This window comes from Thermobia domestica, chromosome 12 (genome assembly GCF_964235325.1).
Source record: "Thermobia domestica chromosome 12, izTheDome1.hap1.1, whole genome shotgun sequence".
NCBI classification, from domain to species: Eukaryota; Metazoa; Arthropoda; class Insecta; order Zygentoma; family Lepismatidae; genus Thermobia; species Thermobia domestica.
The window spans coordinates 160,672,607-160,696,909 of NC_137465.1; positions in this window are offsets into that span (position 1 = coordinate 160,672,607).

Below are 24,303 nucleotides of genomic sequence, written 5' to 3' on the forward strand. Positions count from 1 at the left end.
GTGTTCCACACCAACATGCGCGGATATCAACATGACAGGACTTTAGTTATTATAATAAAGGAAAAAATATATCGTTTAGTTATTTTTAAAAGAAGGGAATATTTGAATTAAAGAAAATCAAACCGGGGGAATAATTAGTCAAGGAAGTTAGGAAGGCCAAGAGGATGATTCCTTTTTCTTGTATGAATAGAATAAAGGGTTAGATTCACTCATAAGTTTTTGTATCATATCATATATAGGATTTATCGATCTGCAATTCTTGCCACTATAACTTCAATTTATGCATAAATTAAAATATATTTAATTCTCAAACTCAGATCGGCAATTGCACTCCGACTTCCTTCCTTGTGTTGGGCATAGCCCCTCGAAACAAAATACTAAGTACGCCTTATTCTAGAGAAGGGAGATGAAACTCATATTACGGTAAATGAATCTGATCAACTGTTGTGGAGTATATTATATATTAGGCGATGTAGGTGAAGTAGTTGTACATATCAGTATTACAAATCACTGCCGTGAACACATTCTTAAATCTGAATACACGCATATTTATAATTGGTATATTTCTAATTAGGCATCCACAAAGATCAACGTTAAAATTTTTTTATAATAATATAATAATATAAATGACTTCCCCAAAACTATGAAGAAAGAATATCAATTATGTATGACGCAACAATACTGTTTGAGCAAAATGATGATAATCTCAATAACACTACATGAATCGTTACAGAAATCTGACGCATGTCATATACTCTTTAGTTAACAGATGTAACCTTAAGACTATGGAGAAAAATATTCCAGCAATTGAATTCTTTTCTTTGCTTACGAAGCATCCTCTCTCAAAAGTAAAATTGGTACACGGAAATACGTAGGAACAAACCATGGTTCGATCTAGCAGAGAAGAGAAAACAGGCAAAATTATGTTGGCTAAAAAATCCGAATGAAATAACTACACAAAATTTCGTCGATATCAGGCGGGAAACTTCCAAACAAAGAAACGCGATTTTTTGAAAGCTAAAATTTAAGAACTTGAAAATAATAGTAAAAATAAAAACATTCGAGACATGTATAAAGAGATCAATGGATTTAAGGAAGGCTATCAACCTCGTGCTTAAACATTAAAGAAAGCTGATGGAACAGTTTTCACTGATACAGATAGCATTTTAAATAGATGGAAAGATTTCTTTGACGATTTGCTTAACACCCAGTCAAAAAAAAAAAAGGTGCGTGGAGAAAGGGAGATACTCACCGCAGAACCGTATATTCCAGAACCCAACCGAATAGAAGTAGAAATCGCTATAAAGAAATTAAAGAAACACAAATCTCCGGGTGTAAACGAAATTCCGGCTGAGTTAATTTTATCTGGAGGCGAAAAATTGTGGAATAAGATACACAAACTCATTCTCCTTATCTACAACAAGGAAGAATTGCCACAAGAGTGGAAAGAATCAATCATTGTTTCAATCCACAAGAAAGGCGACAAAACTGACTGTAATAATTATCGAGGCATCTCTCTTCTGTCAACATCCTATAAAATCCTTTCGAACATTCTATTAGCAAGATTGATCCCATACGCAGATGAAATTATTGGAGATTATCAGTGTGGATTTAGAAGAAATCGATCAACTATCGACCAAATATTTACCATTCGCCAAATACTCGAAAAGAAGTGGGAATACAGTAGCCCGGTACATCAACTATATATTGATTTTAGAAGGGCTTACGACTAGGTTAGGAGAGAAACATTGTACAACGTTCTTACAGAATTTGGAATGCCGGAAAAGCTAATTAGATCAATTAAAGCATGTTTAAATAAATCCCAAAATAAAGTCCGGATAGGAAAATTTTTGGCCACGATCTTTCACGTCGAGAATGGCCTGAAACAAGGAGATGCGTTGTCGTCATTATTATTCAACTTTGTCCTGGAATACGCTGCAAGGAAAATCAAAGATAGCAACCAGGGCCTAGAGCTGAACGGTGTTCACCAGGTTATGCGTGTGCTGATGATGTAAATTTAATAGATGATAGGAGAACAATAGAAAGAAATGCAGAGGTGTTATTAAACGCTTGCAGGGACAAGGGTTTAGAAGTAAATGCAGAGAAAACTAAATACATGAAAGTGCGTCGGGACCGTAATACGGGAAATCATGAATGCGTTAAAATATTAAATAATACTTTTGATAGAGTGGATACTTTAAAATATCTAGGATCAATATTAACAGACGAAAATCTATTCACGAAGAAATTAAATGTCGACTAAAAACAGGAAATTCGTGTTATTATTCAGTTCAAAATCTCTTGTCGTCGCGAATTCTGTTGAGGAATGGTGGCTTATTCTGAGGGAAGAACATAGACGTAAAGTATCTGAGAACAAAATGCTCAGACGAATATTCGGACCCAAGAGGAATGGGAATGGGAAACTTCATAACGAGGAACTACGTAAATTATACTGCTTATCAAAGATAGTTAGGGTCATCAAGTCTAAGAGGCTTAGGTGGGCAGGACATATAGCCAGGATGGAAGAAAGTAGGAACGCTTTCAAAGTGTTAGCGGTAAGACAAATCGGAAAACGACTATTAGGAAGACCTAGGCGCAGATGGGAAGACAATATTAAGATGGCTCTCGTAAAAATAGGAATACAAAGTAGAAACTGGATCCAGTTGGTTAAGGATAGAAGTCAGTGGAGAGCTTCTGTGAACGCAGCATTGAACCTCCGGGTTCCATAGGCTACAGAGGTAGTTAGCTTACGAAGCATGAGTAGATGCCTAGGCTGATACTACAAATAGATTAAATACGCATTTACTGAAAAGATGGGTTCTACTGACATTGGATAGTCTATACTCTTCCCGTGCTAGGGCCTAGGGGAGAGGAGGAGATAAGATTTCATATCAGGTTACGTCACACACAGTTGCACGCCTTCATTTTCATTAAAAATGGAAAAGCCAAGAGAAACAAACTTCATTTCACTTTCCTTTGTGGCAGTCGGACACAAATCATCACACTTATCTGCAAAAAGCACTTTTCAAATCGGATTATTGGGAGAGTCTCTAGTTCCTATGTTGGGGGGGACATGTCTCCCCATTTCCCCGGAATTTGTGCCCGTGCCTACAGCTGAGACAACTTTCCAGCATGAGGAGCATATCCTCCTCTGGTATTTATTACAATTTGTGCCCAAGTAGCGGAAGTGGAATTAATACATATTGATGAGACTATTAAACGCACTACAGCACGAAGTTCAGTTTGAAATACTACAGAATACGATTCTTTTTTTAAAAAATGGAAAAGCCAAGAGAAATCAATTTCGTCTTACACTCCTTTGTGGAAGTCGGACACAAATCATCACACTTTCCCAAAAAGAACTTTTTGTCAGATTATTGGGGGGACAGTCCCCCTCAGTTCCAAGATTGGATGGGACATGTCCTCCTCGTCCCCCCTGGGATTTGCGCCAGTGGTAGGGCGTAATTGAAATTGAAAACAGAAAATTATACAACAGGAGATAATATTAAAACTCCGTTAGAAGAGAAAATGCAATTATATCAATTTATTAAGTTATTGTGATATTAATGATGTTCTGTGTTCATTTGTTTTGAGTTTAATGTCTCTTGTTTTGTTTAATGTCTCTTGTTGTGTTTAATGTCTCTTGTTTGATGTTTGTTTTGAGTCTCTTTCAACAGCGACTCTAATGAGACCTCTCTCGTCCCAAAGGCGAAAACATTTACCACTTGTTCCAGAAGATCAAAAACAGAGGTGCCTGGCAACCCTTCCTCTTACTCTAGATGTGTATAAATTTTCACGATAATAAGATATGATAAGATCGGAATGCAAATACTTCGTGGCAAACAACTCGAAAATCGAGTCGTGGCAAACAACACCGTTGCAAACAACACGCCACCCAAATTGCTGTAAACGGCATTATGATTATTACATCTTTTGAAAATAATCTACGTAATTAGATGTGATACTTATCTCAGCTCTTTTTCGAAACAAGGCCCTTTGCAAGAAGTCAAGTTTTGAATTCCTTGTAGCTTTTTTCTTCTGTTTGATAGAAATACATCATATGCTGACCATAGTATTCGATACTAATTTGCTTTCGACGTGCGATGCACCATCCGTCTCACTTGCGTCCTTACTGTTGTAGAGGCCTCCAAAATTGGGAAGTCCTTAGCATCCTTAGTTTGAAACACTGAACAATAAAAGTGGTATTGTTTGTTTTCGATTTGTATGTAGACTTAAAATTTGTAATAACTTAACGTAGTGCTATTTTAAAAAAATACAACTTTGTGTTGAGTGTTGGCAACACTTTTCATCCGATGATATTAACCAATACGTGGCTAGGTGTCCCCCTTCCTACAGTTTCTTCATGCAAGGTTTCTCTTTCCTCCCTCTTCTCGTTTTTCTGTTATCAAGGTTGGACATTATAAATGACGTACTCTCTCTCTCTCTCTCTCTGTATATATATATATATATATATATATATATATATATATATATATATATATATATATATATATATATATATATATATATATATATATATATAGTGTGCGAAATGGTGTCTAGTAGTAAACCGGAAGAAGACCCGCACGCTGAGAATTAGTCGACGATGTATGGAACCGCCCGGGTTAGCCACTTATGTCCTACCCGTACCTCCTAGTGGTGCAGACTGGTAACTTCCTGTCTACGGTGAAACTTACAGGTTTCCGTAATGATAGGAAGGCGAACAGGGAGGGCTATCACCAACATGCCTGACCGGCACGGTGATTTTTGCCAAATACCTCCAACTTCTTTAAACAATCATCATAGGACACAGTAAGCCAAGACCCTCATTCTCTGGAAGCAGAAGTGTGTCTGGGCAAGGCAACGTTCAGAATCACATGCAGGCAGAGGGTGCTAAGAATCCCTGGAGTTACGGACTAGGTTACCATTTAAAACTGACAATGGCTACATACAATTCAAGATCCCTGGCTTCAGAAACAAGATTCCAGGAGATGGAAGAAGAGCTACAGAAAATCAACTGGGAGATCGTCGGATTGAGCGAAGTAAGAAGAAAGGGAGAAGAATTAAGCGAATTGAAGAATGGACACTTATTCTACTACAGAGGATCAGAATGTGGCAAGATCGGCGGAGTGGGATTTCTTATCAACGAAAAATTGAAAAACAAGGTCCTTGAGGTAGATAGTATATCTAGTCGAGTAGCAAGGCTTGTAGTCAAAATCTCCCAGAGATATACACTACAAGTGATTCAAGTGTATGCGCCTACCACAAGCCATTCAGAAGAGGAAGTGTATATCCAGTGGTACTTGTAGAAACCGGAACTTGAATAAAATGGAAATCTGTCTACAATTGAAACTCCTCAGAGTCCTTATCGCTGTTATTCCTTAGAGTAAAATTCGGAGCCATTGCCTTCCGTTTTATACTAGCTAAAATGCTAGTCATTCGCACAGGATGACGAAGATTGTGAAAATATTTAAATCCCCCAACTTCCCATACAATGCTCATTTCAACGTTTGATTACCCGGTTTATCTCGACTGAATCTATTCTTTGTTCATGTTATACTCACCGTGACTTTTTATTTTTAACTTCTCCTCACTAATATCAGTCATTTTCGATTATTTGCATATGTCATCCCTCTGTGGCTCTCTTGGGGACGATAGGTGTGGAATACGCGACAAAACGTACTAGCGACAAAACGTACCACCGACAAAATGTACCACTTACCCTGAGGGCTGCTTGTGAAGAGTTTTCTAAAAACACTTTAAATAATGACAAGCGACAAAACGTACCACTTGCCTGGAGGGCTACTTGCGAAGAGTCTTCCAATCAACCATCAAATCAAATAATGTCAGGCGACAAAACGTACCACTTGATAGGACGGTATATAAGTATATATATATCGGCCAAAATAAGGTTAAAAGTTGAACAGATTGGTGCTGAGAAAAGTACCGATGCAAGACCAAGACTAAGACTAAGGCTAAGACTAAGACCATGCCTGCAAGATTCTCGCAACACCAAGACCATACCTGCAAGATTCTTGCCAGACCAAGACCAGCAAGAATCTTGCATATGTAATATTTGAATATTTGCTGATTTCCATCACACTTTATCCAGGCTTTGGACCAGAGACGGATAGGCATTATTAGAGGGGTGCGGGCGCTTTCTTCCATAAGGGCCACCAGCATCTCAATGTCACAAATCAATTGCACAGTTTTCTTTCTACAGTAAGTCAATAGTATTAACAATTGACAATTAAAACCTGATATTCTTTCATCAGTATATTATTCTGAATTGTTCAAAAATATTATATGAAGTTCAAGGAGAACGTATACTATATTACAAAATTAGCAGATGTTTTAGTGTACTAGTTTTTGATGCTACTGTATCTATCACTTTTGCATTCGAAATACTTTTTAATAAATCTTTTTCAATAGACATCAACATAAATGTTTTCAAATGTTCCTGAGACATGGTACTCGTTAGCCTATTTTTAATGTATTTCAGTTAATTTGAATTTTGAAAAATTTCTTTTACATGTTACCTGAGTTTCTTTTACATGTTACGGGCAAAGTCAATAAAAATTTGTATGCTGGAAACCTGGATAAGTATTACTGCACAAATTACAATTCTGCAAAATTAAAAAGGCAGCACATTGGACAATTTTGCAACACGTTTTGCATTCGCTTTCCTTGTAAACAAATGTATTTTCTCCTAATTCTGAGTCACTTGCACCATCAGCACATTCATTTTACCTCGGTTGTGCTCGTCATCAAGACTGCCTTTCAAGGATATCCACGTCCTTCAAAAACCCAAGAGAATACATTTATAGTATCCTTGGAAGCCCTCTTAACTGAAGTTTTCAGAAAATATGTAAGTTTATCGAAAGACACGTCTGGAAGTTCTGTTACTTGGTTGAAGTGGCTAGGGTCCAAATAATCCATAAAGTATATTGCTTCTTGAATCTTGAAGAAATACTCAAAACTACCATGTCCAATATTGTGTTGAATGCTTCGATGCAGTACCTGGTCATTGGATAGAAGCAGCTTCATCTTCATATTCACCGGAAAAATCTTTGTCCATCTCTGAAGGCGAATTGTCGATAGGTCAATAGAAAAAAAGAAATCACATTCTAAGTCTTCAAATTTATTATTGGCCCATTCTGTAAAGCTTAATGCTGCATTCTTAACGGATTCAAAATCATCTCTCTACTCTTTCAGTTGGAACAGAGTAGTCTGCACCATCCGATAGGACTACACTAGCAGCACGCTCTATTTGGAGATAGTTTGACAGAGAGGTCGTCACTTGAAGTATCTTAAGGAACATTTCTGCTGTCCGAATTGTTTTGAACTTGAGAAGATCTTTTATATATCTTTTCGCTTTACACCTAGCTTTTGGTTTGATATTTTCTGTAGAAGCAATTTTCTTAATTGTTATGGTCAACTCTATATACAAAGCACGTTTTGGATTAGGAAAATGACCAAACTTTTTCTGAAAAACAGTGTGTTTTCTACCATCTTGTTTCCGCAATAACTGTAAGACGCCTTTGTTAACATTTGACCTTCCAAATGTACATTCACTGATAAGACTCATGTATAAATATCGCACAGTCATTCAGCAGAACAATGACACAGAATCAATGCAATTTTTTGTCAGATCACATATGACATGATTGAATATATAAGCGTAACACCACACGTGTAACTGAGTTTCTTAGTAGTTAAGCAGTTAGCGTATGCGCCTTTTCGTGGGAGACCTGGGTTCGATTTCCGGCGGGAGCTCATGTGCTTCGGATTTCCCGTAAATCAGTATGTCCTTTCTCATATAGCCTCGCTGCTAAAAGGGCCGTTAAACTCAAAATCAACTGAATCACACGTGTAACTGATCATAGGTGAATTAAAAAATCCGAATATTGTCCTTGCATGTTACTTGAGCCATCGGTTGAATTTCAAATACACTTCTTAATATCAAGGTTCAACTTCTGCAGAATTTCCAGCAGTAAACCGCAAAGACACTGGCCTGTGGTAGTTATGCATTTTACAATGATAACAATACTTTGTTTAACAACCATTTTAACAACATACCGTAAAACAACAGAGCACTGGCCTGAAACTACTATATCTTGAGTAGGGTCTAATAGAAGAGAAAATATTGAAGCTTGAGAGACTTCTTTCGAAATATCTTCTCTGATAAGTATGCTGATAGCATTCAAAACATAATTCACCGTGTTTAGTAAAAGTTATGCGACCACTATCCTGCTTACTTCCTCGTATATGACTCTTCTCGGTGACCTTATCCAGATTATTTTTAAGCGGAAGATCAAATTTGCTTAAGAAAGGAATAATATCCAAAACGTTTCCATGATCTATAGCTGTGTCTTTCAGTTTATAGGCTGCTACATTTCCTCTGCAAATGATCCCCCTTTTACCAATGAGTTTCTGCACTTTGACAACTCGATACATTACCTGTCTGTTCTTCTCAATCTTATACTGCCGTTTTTTCACCTGCTCATGAGGAAGTAGTTTCTTAACATGAAGTAGTACGTTTTGTCGCGGATTAAATATCCGAAATGTTTTAATTAGTCCATGACAGGTTGTAATTATATAAGTGGTACGTTTTGTCGTGGAATAAATATCAGAAATGCTTTAATTAATCCATGATAGGTTGTCACTTATGACAGGTCGTCAAAAGTGGTACGTTTTGTCGCGAAAATTCAAATGGTACGTTTTGTCGCTGGTACGTTTTGTCGGGACACCGATAGGTGTATCTCACCCCTACAGCATTTTTTCCTGGTTATAAATAATATGTGTATCAAGTTTCGTTAAAATTGCTCCGGGCGTTCCAGAGTTATGCTAGACAATATATAGATACATACATACACTATTTTTTACACATCATCCTTCTGTGACCCTCTACGAATGAAAGGGGTATCTTTCGCTCATAGTGTTTGTTTCCTCATTGTAAGTAATACGTGTACCAAGTTGGATTGAAATTGCTCAAGGCGTTCCAGAGTTATGCTAGAACATATACACACATACACATAAGGCCTACATACCTTTATACATACGTCTTTATATATATCCAGAGTTATGCTAGACAATATATAGATACATACATACACTATTTTTTACACATCATCCTTCTGTGACCCTCCTACGAATGAAAGGGGTATCTTTCGCCCATAGTGTTTGTTTCCTCATTGTAAGTAATACGTGTACCAAGTTGGATTGAAATTGCTCAAGGCGTTCCAGAGTTATGCTAGAACATATACACACATACACATAAGGCCTACATACCTTTATACATACGTCTTTATATATATATATATATATATATATATATATATATATATATATATATATATATATATACACAATACAGTACATCCACGTTTATAGAGACTATCTGAGACCAAAGGCAATCTGGAAAATCGAAAAGCCGAATAATCCTGATAATATGGATAATAAGCAAAACAAATCCTGAGTCAATTCACTTCAACGTCTTGTGAGTAAAGCTTTCTAGAACTCGATAAGAAGCATTTTATGTACAGTATTACCATAATTTACTGTGAAATCTATACACGAACTGTACATTTAATCAAAACAAAAAAGGAAACGTTTGTCGTATTTATGGTTACGTTCTTGCTATCATAGTTAAAAATTATTATCTATGGGGACATTAAATTTTAAAAAGTTTCTTCAAATCTGATTTGGATTATCCGGAGATCCGGGTGAACGAGGGCCGGATAAACGAGATTGTACTGTACATAGATTAAAAACATCAAACTTGTTAAGATGTTATATACATATAATAGGATGTATGTATGTATGTATTAGTGTATGTATGTATGTTCGAGCATAACTCTCGAACGCCTGGAGCAATTTCAACCAAACTTGGTACACGTATTACTTCGAAAAAACACTATGGGCGAAAGATACCCCTTTCATCCCTAGGAGGGTCACAGGAGGATGATATGTAAAAAATAATGTATGTAGGTGTCTGTATGTATCTATATATTGTCTAGCATAACTCTGGAACGCCCGGAGCAATTTTAATGAAACTTGGTACACATATTACTTATAACCAGGAAAAAATGTTGTAGGGGTGAGATACCCTATCATTCACAAGAGGGTCACAGGGGGATGACTTATGCAAATAATCGAAAATGACTGGTATTAGTGTCGAATTCTTAGTTTTTGGGGTCACGGAGATGAATGGTGACAGGGCCGATAGCGTTTCAGTCCCAGTGGAGGTCAGATACCCTTACCATCCCTAAGGGGGTCACAGGGGGAATGACGTACAAATACTCGAAAATTAGCGATATTTGTTTCGAACCCATGGTTTTCGGGGTTGTGGAGTTGAATGGTGACTTCCGATGGCGTTTCCGTCCAAATATGGCTAAGAAACCATTATCAACCCTTCGGGGTCACATGGGGGATGACATGTATAGTCGGAATGAACTGTGTAATCAATTATTGAAATGTATATTGTTAGGGTAGTTGGGAGTTCAAATATTTTTATAAACTTGATCTCCCCGTTCGAAGGACGGGCATTTCAGCTAGTTTAACCAATAAAATACAAACCAGAGACATACACAAGCGATAAGTTCTGGTGGTCCGGACTCCCCTCTTCCCCCCAAAAAATGGTTTTCTGTAAATTTAGTCTAATTTTAGTGGCGATTTTACAAATTTTAAAATTCTTTATCCTCAAATTGAAATTGGATCCCCGCTCTAGAAAGAAATTGCTGCGTATGCGCCTGATACAAACAGTAGAGGGAAAGTGGGTTTGGATTGATTGTAACTACCGTTTTAAGAATGATTCGTGCAATTAAATAGTGATATTCATTGGTGAAGTTCAATTAAGGTGACAATCATGTTCTCCCCTGCATCGATCGGCATCAGAGTGGATAAATTTCGAAATAAATTCCAGCGAAAAATTCTATGGGTACTGAACGCCAATCTAAAATCCTCTATAAATCTTTGATCCTTGAAGCATCTATCGAATTAGTTAATTATTAGTGTTTAGCGTTTCTTTCCAGCACCGAGACCATATATAACTTGGACCTACAGTTTGAGATGGGATCCGAACCACCACAATGCGTTTAAACTTAAAATTTCTCCCACTGGGAATCGAACCCGGGACTTCCTGCGTGGCAGACATCACCTAGGCACTAGACCTGTCTGAAATCCAGTCTCATGTGTAATTATAATCTGCGCTTATCCTAGACACTTTTGTCTGATTATCAAATGAAAACCGCCGGTTAAGTTATTTTAATTGTTAGCTCTTAATTAACATCTTTCTATGTACTATTCCTTATGTGTTTTCGTTTTCTTAATAGCATAATGTTTACAGCACCTGTATTTAAAAGCATGGCTTTAGATCGATCTATCCTGTTCAAACAACTTGAGTACGTTGGAAAATAACCACCCGTTCAAACAACTAGAAAGAGGAAACTGGAAAGCGACCGCTACTTTTTCTTCTTTTCTTTACGCACGTATTTTTACGCTAGGTGTAAGGGCCAAAATGCGGATAGACATTTCGGTCGGAAATTTACGGACGTAAAATACGCACGGGAAAACACGTTAGTATTTGCCTAGCTTTATTGTGCAAATGTATGTTGATGTGGAAGTGCTTTGTAAATTCGGTTTATTGTGTGAGATTCTGACAAATCAAGCGTGAAGTAATGTAAATTGTGGTCTAGAAAGGAAAAACGAAGTGCAAGAAAGAGAGAAGAGTAAAATGTTAAACGAGAAATTGTCAACTTCCAAAACATTTCAGATGGAACAACCACAGAATGGATGTTTTTGCGTGTGTTTGCGCTCAATAGAAGAGTATACTCTTCACCGTGGAGTATACTTAGCGCCCGTAGATTTAGCGCCCGCATATAATATCGTATACTTAGCGCCCAGAAAGTATTTGATGCTTATCAGTGTGCTAGGGTTGACCAAAGTGAGAACTAGTTTGTATGTATAAATGTAATTTCGTACTTCTCTCCTCACCCCTCTCTTTTGACGCCTAAAGAACAAGGATTTTTCACTTGACAGATCCTGCTATTCTTGCTGCACAATTGTCATGTCACTTGTAAAACCCCTTAGGCAAGTTGAAAGAAATGTGTTCTTTTCTTCCTCTTCTGTTCACCACCGTCTCAGCTCTAAAACTCTGAATTTTCATGTACATCTGTAATTACGTACAATTTAATTACGACTTAAGGGCATTACCATATCCCCAATGAGATTTTCATATATGGATGTGAATTCATGTGCCAGTATTATTTTAAAATTTATATAGTTTTAAATAATAATAATTACACGCACCTTAATGCAAATACTACTGCCTGGAAAACAACAAGTATTTATGCACATTGCATAACTTCATTTCCTATCGTAAATACAGGGTGTCAAAGAATTCAACTGCTAAAATTTGTTGGGTAATTTTTTATATCAAATGAAAATAAAACGTTCTAATAAACATGTTATAAAACGACTCCTTTCAGTGTTATAAGCCGCCCTAAAAGCAATTAGTCACATTTTAAACCCTAGTTTGAAAATAATGGAACATATCGCAAGTAATTAAAGAAATTTGGCAAGAACTAGTTAATTCTTCTATCTAAATATCCACACAAGAATACACTTTTAACCCTAGGACTACCAGATGGGTCCATTGCACTCGTACGCATACTTTCTTTAATAATTACTAAGGCTCAGTAAGTATTGAGATTCTATGACATTTCCCTGGTCGTGTTCTTGTATTATATTATTTAAGTATTTTCTCATTTCATTGTGTCAAGGATAGCTTTCATATTTATAGCATTGGGTACCGAGTAGGTCCATTAAACTCGAGCCTTAATGAAGAAATATGAGGATAGATTCAGTATAGATTGAGATTGTGGCTCGTAGCGGAGTTAACGTTCTGATAATCTTCTAACTGTCCCAATGAAGTCAGATATAACATATTGTAACTTTATGTGTTATGTAGTTCGATTGATTAGTAGCAGCTTTTCTTTATTCATTCACTTATATAAGTCCCTTGTCGGAAGCATAATAGTTGCTTTTGTCTATCAAACTGAATTAATTTTTCCATTGTACGCAGTTGCGTATCCAGGGGGAGTTTCCGGGGATCTGGACTCCCAAGCCCCAAAATTTGTAAAAGTTGCTAGAATAAAACCTACATTTGCGCTTCCAGTCTCCACATTGACAAAAAAGAGTTTTCCGGAGTAGGACACTGACCCCCCGAATAGAAATCCTGGCTTTGCCACTGATTGTATGTAAAGTTTTGTTTATTGTTAGTGTGTTTTGATCATTTGTGGTGGTACACTAACAGATCACTAACAATAGAGGAGGGATATATAAAATAATACTCAAAGAAAGAAACATTAGGCTATACATTGTGGTTTATCATATTTTCTTTTTCACGAGTAAAGTCACGTGAAAAAAAATAGTGACTTTCTGAACCCATTTTGCTACAAGTTCTTGTAAGATTGAGAAGGTACTTAAAATAACAAGCAGCAGGAGGTCGAAATAGCAAAAAACTTTTATCGAATTTCGATACTCAAACGCAAATTTTTGCTCAGTTTTATCAGGCAGATATCGAGATAGTATCTTGTTAAAGGTCAGGATTACTACTTTTTATCTTAAATATACCTAGTAGGTACCTCTAGCCTCTATACTGGTGATGATTTCTTCTAAAAGTATTGTATGGGTAGCGTGGGACAAAACAAACTATCAGAAAGATGCACTTGGACATTATTTGGTGAAGTGTTCTTCACAAGAGTGAAATATAATTTATCTTTGCTACTGGGGACATTTTTATTCATATTCGACTGAGAGAACCAAGTGCCCGAAAGTATATTTGGAAGTAACATTGCTGTTGGTTGCCCTAACCTTCCTTCTTTCCCTTCTCTTGCTTTCTCTCTCTTTTATAAATAGCGTAACATTTTCAGCTTGCCGAGAATTGGTCACACCCTATTAAAAGTCATGTTATATTTCTCTTTTTAATAGCAGAACATGAGCAATTCTAAAGGTGTGACTTCATCTTTATAACCATCTCGACCTCTGTGTCTGTGTGTGTGTGTGTGTGGGGGGACTAATATGCAAATACTAAATTTAATGTTAAATTCGTAGTCGAAAGACATCATGTTCGATTGGATTGGGTTTCAATTTAGCGACCTCTTAAACAGCGAGGCTATATGAGAAGTGGGATCCAAACTGCATGAGCTCCTGCCGAGAATCGAACAGGATGTCCCGCGCCAGAGAAGCGTACGCTGAGCATATAGCCACGGAGGAGCTCTCATCATTTGCGAATTCTGATTAGGAAGTATTGGATTTAAACAGCTTTTTCTCTATGTACTGAAAATTAATTATGAATTTTAATTAGGAAATAATATCTCGTTTTGTGCAATAGAAAATATTAATTTAGCCGAAATCATGTATTGTATAGACAGACTGAAACTAGATTGGAATGATGATTTCTGGTGAGTCTGCCAGCAAACCTCAGCAACGATCCGCGAGGACAACACAAGAACAGGTTTTCTCTTCTGAAAACAATAAAACCAGAACGGGGAGAAGGCCTGGAAAGGGCAAGAGACCACCTGCTGCTTAAAAACTCTTTCATCTGAGCCGTTTTTACGCGCCGTATTTACGCTCGAAGTTAAAAGCAGACAGACTTTTCCAGCGTATAAAAATTCGTTACGTAAACTTACGCCAGGTCCCATACACTAACGTATTGACAGCTGCTAACAAGACTAGCGTATGAAATTTTATGGTTACGACCGAAAAATACATCAATGTATGGTCGACTTAAATGAGCAATTCGCATTTCCTGAGCAGCTGCCAGTCTCTTAACTCGCCCCAACTGAGACAATATTCTCTGTAATTATCTTTTAATTCTAATTGTACTGAATGAGACATGACAGACACACGGACACAGAAAGATCGAGGACAGTTAAAATCACAGAGAATCTCCACTGCGGATGAAACCTCGGACCCATACACCAAAAACCCACCCACCAGCCACTATACCAGCTTAATTTCCTTTAATTAGTTGCAACAGTGACACCCGACTCTGTAGTCATCTTTTTTGGTTGCAATTCAATCTGTAGAAAGGAAATAAATATATCTAGAAAAATTATCTTTTTTTGCTTCAGAGATGAAAAGAGTTGAAAATTAAGTATATGTAAACAGTTACTGTAAGCAATAATGAAAGTGATGTTTAATTTTGTATAGGTGAAAATTCTTTGCATCTCCTTAACATGCACAACGATATGTTCAAAGAATATTTCTAACGTTAAATAAACCACCTGTAGACCTTGTAAACAAATTTTATATTTAACTCAATTGTCATGACAAGGTACAACACTTTTTAGTAAAAACACTGTATAAAATGTAAAGTTTCAATACCATAATAGTATCTTCACCAGACTTAAGACACTTATCTAGAATGTTGTTTCTACTCTTTCTACATCTCGTGGTGTAGCTCAAGGTTGTGGTTGCAATGAGGTACCTAAAAGAACACCAAAAGCGATGCAACTAATGGGTCTAGGTCAAAACCCCCACAGCCAAAACCCCCACACTCAAGAAAGGTCAAAACGCCCACACAAACGGTCATAACCCCCACACAAATGGACAAATCTCCCAAATACACGAACGGTCATAACTCCCACAGCCAAAACCCCCACACTCAAGAAATGTCAAAACGCCCACACGATCGGTCATAACTCCCACACAAATGGACAAATCTCTCAAACGCACGAACGGTCAAAACCCCCACAGCCAAAACCCCCACACTCAAGAAATGTCAAAACGCCCACAAAATCGGTCAAAACTCCCACACAAATGGACAAAACAGCCACACATAGCAACGGTCATAATCCCCACATAAACGGACAAAACCCCCACACAAATGATCAAAACTCCCACATGGAGAAATTGTCACAACTGCCACACAAATGGACAAAACCCCCACACAATCGGACAAATCCCCCACACTCTGAAATGATCGTGATTGCACGTCTTTGTTGCGGCTCTTTATGACGCCAACTTTAGTGTTTCTGTCATTAGAAAACAGTGCAAGAAGAATAGTTGCAACATCAGTTTAAGTGGAGTAAAAAATGTTATTAAAAAGTACAAGGGCAAGACATACAACCAGGATCATTTCAGAGTGTGGGAGATTTGTCCGATTGTGTGGGGGTTCTGTCCATTTGTGTGGCAGTTGTGACAATTTTTGCATGTGGGAGTTTTGTCCATTTGTGTGGGGGTTTGGCCATTTATGTGAGGATTGTGACCGTTCCTATGTGTGGCTGGTTTGTCCATTTGTGTGGGAGTTATGACCGTTGGAGGTTATGACCGATTACCAGTGTGGGGGTTATGACCGTACGTGTGTTTGGGAGATTTGTCCATTTGTGTGGGGGTTATGACCGATCATGTGGGCGTTTTGAGATTTCTTGAGTGTGGGGGTTTTGGCTGTGGGGGTTATGACCGTTCGTGTATTTGGGAGATTTGTCCATTTGTGTGGGAGTTATGACCGTTTGTGTGGGCGTTTTGACATTTCTTGAGTGTGGGTGTTTTGGCTGTGGGGGTTTTGACCGGTTCCCCAACTCTAATGTAATGTCGTATAATGCATTGCCCTTCTTCCCAAGACGCCACTATTGATACATAATGGGTTGTAATAACTTTATCAAAAACGTGGTATGTATAAGCTTTAATGTATGACATTTTAACGAACATTTATAAGACATTATAATATTTATATGCCATTAAATTGTATCATTGTGACTCTATATTACGTTTGCAATTGTAAAAAAGACACAGTACATTTTTTCTAAAAGAAAGTGACTGAATGAGAAATGGAAGAAGAAAACATGTTGATTTCGAAGTTATGACTACTTACTTTATAAATTTATAGTTTACAACTATTCTCAGGTTATCGAAATGAATAGTGAAAAATATATAACTAGTTAGGAAATCAAAGAAATATGAGTCGAAATGTTAAGTTTTGTATGAATAAATTTATAAGTACAGAAAAGGGAACATGTCATACACATCGTTATTTTAGAGAACCTAACCTATTCATTGAAAACCATAAAGTAAAAGTTGTATATAAGAGAATAACACTTACACAAATAATAAGAGAATATATATACTTTATATATGCTGTATTATAAGTAAGCAATTTGTGATACTTTTATTGAAGTTATAGCATTTGTTCCATCATCAATCTATATATGCCCATGAATATATTATAATGAAAGAAATACAAGAGAATACGAAGATAAATATGTGAGTAATGTGTTGGCTTATCGTATATTATTTATTCTTAAAAAGAATCTAAATGTATGTCGAGGAAATATTATCTTGTAAAGGACAAACTGCGTTTCTTTACTAATATGGCCGCAAAGGGGGTAACCGTGGCTAATATTGTGGAAAAACGGGTCTTTGGGGAGCCAGTTTATTTCTTTTCTTTGTTTATTTTGTTTATTCCGTTATGAGAGCTCCTCCGTGGCTAAGCGGTTAGCGTACGCGCCTTTGGCGTGGGAGACCCGGGTTCGATTCCCGGCGGGAGCTCATGTGGTTCGGATTCCACGTTAATCAGTAGGTCCACGTCTCATATAGCCTCGCTGCTGAAAGGGACGCTAAACTAAAATCAACTCAACTCAATTTATTCCGTTATGAGTATTTCAAGTTTGAAGTTACCGACGAAGTGCCTGTGGTGCATCATCATGTAAGTAGCCCACTATGAGAGGGATACACTTTACACAAAAGCTCTTTCAATTTTCAAATTTAAAAGTAGTAGAAGAAATAATAAAGAAAAAGGACTTGAACCATATAAATATTGTTACTTGACTATTTCAACAAAAACGAAGTTGCAATTGTGCTGACGACCTTTACGGGGATGGAGATTTCACAAGTTTGGTTGGACCTCGCATAGAATTTGTGTGAAAGACCATGAAATCTACGAGCTATGGCTGACCTAATTCATTAAGCGGATGTCTGCTTCTTTTTTACATTTTCGAAATAAACCAATATATGTATTCCTTATTATAAGTAGAAAAATACAGTCGGGAAATGTTAATAATAAAAAGTCTTGAACAAGAAGCCATAATCTTTAACAGAAAATGAATAAGGAAAGTAAGAAGAAACGCAATTATTTTAGCAATAATAACATCGTTAATAAGTAGGCAGTAGTTAGTATAATCATGACTTGTTTGCAAACACGTATCTTGAGATCTTTTTTGAGTACTCTATTTAGAACGTTTAGAATATATAGTTTATATATATATATATATATATATATATAATTTATTAGGTCAGGTTTGCGGGGTTCTTAGATTGTAGGAACTTTGCCCATATTACAAGTAACTTTTGTCCTCTTGACCTGATTTACAGTCGTGAATTTTAAAATCGAAAGTTATAACAGAAAAAATTCTTTTACAACTATAAATTTTGGTATTTATTTTTTATACGATCTTGTACTTGGTGAGAAATTCTAGTTTGTAATTGTGAAAGTTGTGAATATTTGAAAGAATGTGAAGAAATATTTTCATAGCCTTGTAAAATATAAAGTAAATATTTTAAGTAAACACTTTTGTAATTTTCTTTAAAAAGATTCTAAAGTGACGGCTTATATTTTGATGTCCCTATTCAAATTACCCGTTCCGAAAACAGGTTCGTATTCATTTTAACCAATTTGAAAATACTTATTACCAAGACTTTTTAATTAACTTGATTGTTATTACCTACGATTACAACTAGCTATCATGTTCGAAAAAGTGTATGTGTCACCTTACGAAAAGACAAGGAAACTGCTAGTTCACTACTGCCAGGACAATGAATGAAAGCTGTCACTGATTATTGGCTACGAAAGATACAGTTTTTAGTGCAGCATATATATTTTTTTAATAAACTAAACTTGTATTCGAGCATCTCATTTTATTTGGTTCGATGTGATTTATCGATTTATACATATATAATGTGTTTGACAATGTTATTTTTAAAGGAAGAAAATCAATCAACAGTGTGGACTATATCTCATTAACTGAGTAATGTAGTCTTAGAATTGGTGTAATAAAGATCTTAATGACAGCGACGACGACTTCTGTATAATTTTGGGGAGGCATTGAAATATGTTTATTTCCTTGTCACAAATTCGAATAAAGATATCTACATTCAGGGAGGCCAATCTCCAAGATCAGTGTGCATGGTTAATGACGATGTAATTCAATTTCACTTTTATATCAGTAAGTAGCTGTAACAGAGCATCAATGTTCATATCTACGAATACGATATTTTACTACATGTTCTAGAAAAGTTTACATGGGTTTTTACACACATGTATAACATTTTGTTTACCTCAATATTATCAATGGAATGATATATGTCTCGTCATTGGAAGACTGGAAGACTACGCGTTTCATTCTTGGAAATATGTGTCAGTGTTAAGAAGAAATCAAGTAACAAAAGATACAATCCGATTGTTAACACTTAATATTTTTCACTTTAGAAATCTGTAATCAGGATCACAAAATTATTACAAAATCACTAAGCATACAAAACACCAGTTACTAATGTGTATTTACTAATAGATGCGAAGTGAACTCAATTATAATAATTTTCCTTTTATATGAACTAATCTTGGATCATATTCAATCCACTTTAAACGTATTAACTACATAAAGAGAAACTTACTCTGAAAATTATTTGTTGGCTCTCGAATAATTACAACAAACATTAGTCTTTTCGGGTTCGATTCCTAGTAAGAGGGCATTAAAATTCAAACGCGTTACTTCACGTCTCATATAACCTATGTACAGCAATGGGATACTAAACTCCAACAACCAACATCAGTAAACATTCATTTTGAAACATAATTGCGAATTAATTAAAGTAAAACACATCAAAATTAAAATACCCTTTTCCCTTTCTTTCATAAATAATTCTTCTTTTTTTTTTCGTAATATTGTAGGATGATGATTGAAGAATACATCTAAAATAAAATGATAGTTCGGTGACTTATCCTTTGGCAGATTTGTCCATTGGCAGATTTGGTAATTGGCGGATTTGGTAATTGGCGGATTTGGTAATTGGCGGATTTGTCAATTGGCAGATTTGTCCATTGGCAGATTTGTCCATTGGCAGATCTGTCCATTCTCACGATTGGCGCATTTGGTCATTTTCGCGATTGGCGCATTTGGTAATTGGCAGATTTGTCAATTGGCAGATTTGTCAATTGGCTGATTTGTCCATTTTCACAATTGGCGCATTTGGTCATTTTCGCGTTTGGCGCATTTGGTAATTGGCAGATTTGGTAATTGGCAGATTTGTCCTTTTTCACAATTGGCGCATTTGGTCATTTTCGCGTTTGGCACATTTGGTAATTGGCAGATTTGGTAATTGGCAGATTTGTCAATTGGCAGATTTGTCCATTGGCGGATTTGTCCATTGGCAGATTTGTCCATTTTCACGATTGGCGCATTTGGTAATTGGCAGATTTGTCCTAGGCCCAAAAAAATCTGTGCCCCGTAAGCGGTAACCACGGAAACAAACAATCTCTAGACAGTTTTCAACAACACCCTACTTTATGTTTAACATATTATAATCAATCATACTGTGCAGAGGATACATACATGAACTTAATGTAAGCGTTTTATTTTTAAAACAAATATACATTACAGTATTGTCCCTCTAAATCTGAACGCTCCAGTCCCCAGAGCAAATTATTGCCTCGGAATACGAGCACTGGTTTGGAATCCGAACGCGCAGCACGTCTTTCGCGTGTTTTATCGTTCAGTTTGTTGTCGAAAACTGAAGTGATAGCATCCCGTGTAATTTTCACTCCTAATTTTATGTCTTTATACCTGTTTTGCATATTTTTTTAAATATAACAAGTTAGTGCCCTGTAAACTTCATTGTTATTCAAGTACTATTATTATTTGTACTCCTGTTAAAATCCAGGTATTTATTATGGAAACCATTTGAATAGTGAAACCCATGAACAGATTAATGAAGTTTATATATTATTTTAAACGGACAAACTTGTCTTTTAACTTGAGCGATTGGGAACTCGAACAGGATACTGAAATGGATTCAGTTCGTATCCCATACAGTGTTCGTAGGTTTCCTTAAGAAAATTTCCCTCAACTGGCTCAAAATGTTTTCTTTTCTTATTAAATTTTCCTTAGTTTGTTGACTGTTTAGTTGTTATGACAGAAGTTATGTCACAAGATAAATTTAGTTATTTATATATGAAAGGAAGTGCTAACCACATTTGTTTTTTTTTTATCATTTGCTTTTTGTTTCTATTTTTAATCTTTATTTCACTTTTAACAACAACAACAACAACAACAACAACAAAAAAAGAAAACAATACACCTAGTCAACCATGGATGCAAATTATGCTACTTTGAACACACACACCCAAACTATTATTGTATCGGCTTATTTTTGAAGAACACAGAAAAACTTAATCATTCATATCGGTCATTGCGAGAATTTTCCTTGGATTTTACGTTTCATCCAAAAATTTCCTTTTTCTCTTTTTGCTAAATTTACCTACACTCTCAAACTACGAACACCTGTCCCACGGAACAATCGAATTTAGAAGTTCTTCACGCTAGCATTAGTTGCTAGCCTGGGAACCTTTAGTATATGGGGTTTCAGATTCGATTCCTCATTTGCGTGTTGAAATTTGAATGTATTACGCTGGCACAAACCACCTTCCAAATATTATAAATCCTGCAGAAAAACATGAACTACATTATGTTTATTTTCTGTATACGATAATAACCTTTCTTTTTTCTTTCTTTCTTTTCTTTTCTTTTTTCTTTTTCTTTTTGTTTTTACAAAACAACTCTGTGGTATACTTTGATAAAGTACCGTACAATAAAAACAAATAAAGACGCAATGAAATATTTGTTTCAATAACCTATATTTTCGACTACAAAAACACAAGATTTTGATCAAATAACAAACACCACTCTGGAAGATACTTTATACAATAAACTAAAAGAAAATGATCATAATGTGTTTCCGGTAAGAAAAATAGTTTGTTTTTTTTCTATAGATATTACACGGAATAAAAAAGAAATGGACTATTATTTGACATTTTTTGTCATAGTATTATCTTTTGATTAATACAAATAAAATGAAATCATGATAGAATTTTTTGACAATCCAACACAATTTAAAAAAAAAAAAAAAAAGAACTGTATTCAAGGTTGCTGAGAGATGGTCACGTTTATGATCACATCTATATCATGCAATAATCTAACAAAAAAGAGGAAGAAGAAGAAATAGAAGGAGGAGAAACACTTAAATCTCAAGTACCTATAGATATGTAATGCAAGTTAATCTCTTGAATGATCACTGTCAGTCCAATACATTCTTTGGTCAAAGCAACACAGTCAAAGTCAAGGTGATACGGAAGAAAAATTACAAAGACTTTTTTAACGCATTGACGAGTTGTAAGTATAAGCTAGTATTATATATCAGGAATAACTGAATTAGTAACTTGTTTTTCTATAACTTCAAATTGCTAATACACACACTTTAAAAGCAGTGTATATATTTATGTCACTATTGAGAATATGTGTGTAGGAACAGAAATACAACAATAATTAACAGTATATTTATTAACTAATGGCCTATGGAACACGGAGGTTTAATGTCGCGTTCACAGAAGCTCTCCACTGACTTCTATCCTTAGCCTAATATTCCATGTTCCAAATCTCATGTCCATTTTATTTTGCTGAGGTCGTGCCAAGTTATCAGTCCTGGTTTGAGGCTTCTGTGAGTGTTTTTGAAGAAGTGCCTATTTTTTATAGGATGAGGTTGTTAGCCTCACGCCAAACTCTCTACCTGGAGGACCATTCTTTGCCGTCTGCCCGCGACAGGTTATTCAGTATATTCGCAGGAGCTACGGTGGTTCAGTAGTAGAGCGTTCACCTCTCGTGCATAGGATCTTTAGTTCGATCCCAGCTTGCGCCGAGTGAGCTTTGTGGTGGACAAACACCGTGTGCGTGGGTTTTCTCGGAGTTCTCCCGTTTTCTCCCATCCATCCGTCATTCCATCATTGCCTTTATTTCTCATAATCACCGTCTCCTTTAGCCTAGCCGGCATAACCGTGGGAAAAAAACTTAAAAAATTTTAGTATATTCTTAGCTAACCTCTATATTTAAAAGCCTTCTCCGCAACCTGAGAACGTGCCATGTTGTGGTGACAGAAACCCCACATTACACGGAACAATGTATTTATATTTTATATAAACAGTGCATCAACAAATAATCAATCTGTTCCAGCAGATAAAAAATATTCATAACGAACTACATATTTTTTTTAGCGCTTTAAAAATAGACATTATTTTTTCGAAAAATGTACATCAGAATTTACCCTCATGCACATCATTTTATTCGGGTCAATGTAATGTATCGAATGATTTTGGTTTGATTTGAGTTTAGCAAGGCTTATATGAGACGTGGATCTATAGCTTAACGTGGGATCCGAATCACATTTGCTCTCACCAAAAATCGAGTTCACTTCTCCCGGGCCGAAGACACGTACTATAACCATATAGCTACAAGTAAGCTCTATTGATCCTTCCTTTGGATAACACTGTAAGATAAAGAACAATTGGGCTTATGTCCTTAACCATATTCTGTACTGTTACTTTCCTAGTCTCATAATGAAAATCTTGATGAGGGTATATACTTCAATATGTCATCAGTTTTACCTTAATAGCTAGTGTAACTATCGTACGGCATTAATTTTGGTTTACAAAAATATTAATTTTCCCAAAAACTACGCATGACTTTTTTTCAATTACCAATATAATTTTGTTCAGCTCAGATTATTTATCTATCTCATATTTGAACTTTTTTGTTTTGCTTAAATGTTAATCATATTGTATAATTTTAACACAGTAGGGATTATACCCAATATAGATACACTTTTACATTCAGTGATACTTATTCATTTTTTTTTTTTTACAATTATGAACGGTCTCCATTTGTCACATTACGTAGAAGCACAAGTGCATTTAATAATTATTTATTCACTATAAAGGACATTTATCTAGAATGCGAGTTCTCTCCATGCAGTAAATTGTACCATATCGGAATTTAATTGATTAGAATCGATATTTCGATATTATTATTATTATTATTATTATTATTATTATTATTATTATTATTATTATTATTATTATTATTATTAACATTTTTATAAAGAAACACTATTTCATCGAGATTTCATCTCTGCTTCAATATTAACCCCTTGCCATATTTTGACGCGCTGGACGCGTTGCTTTTCACTTCTCACTTC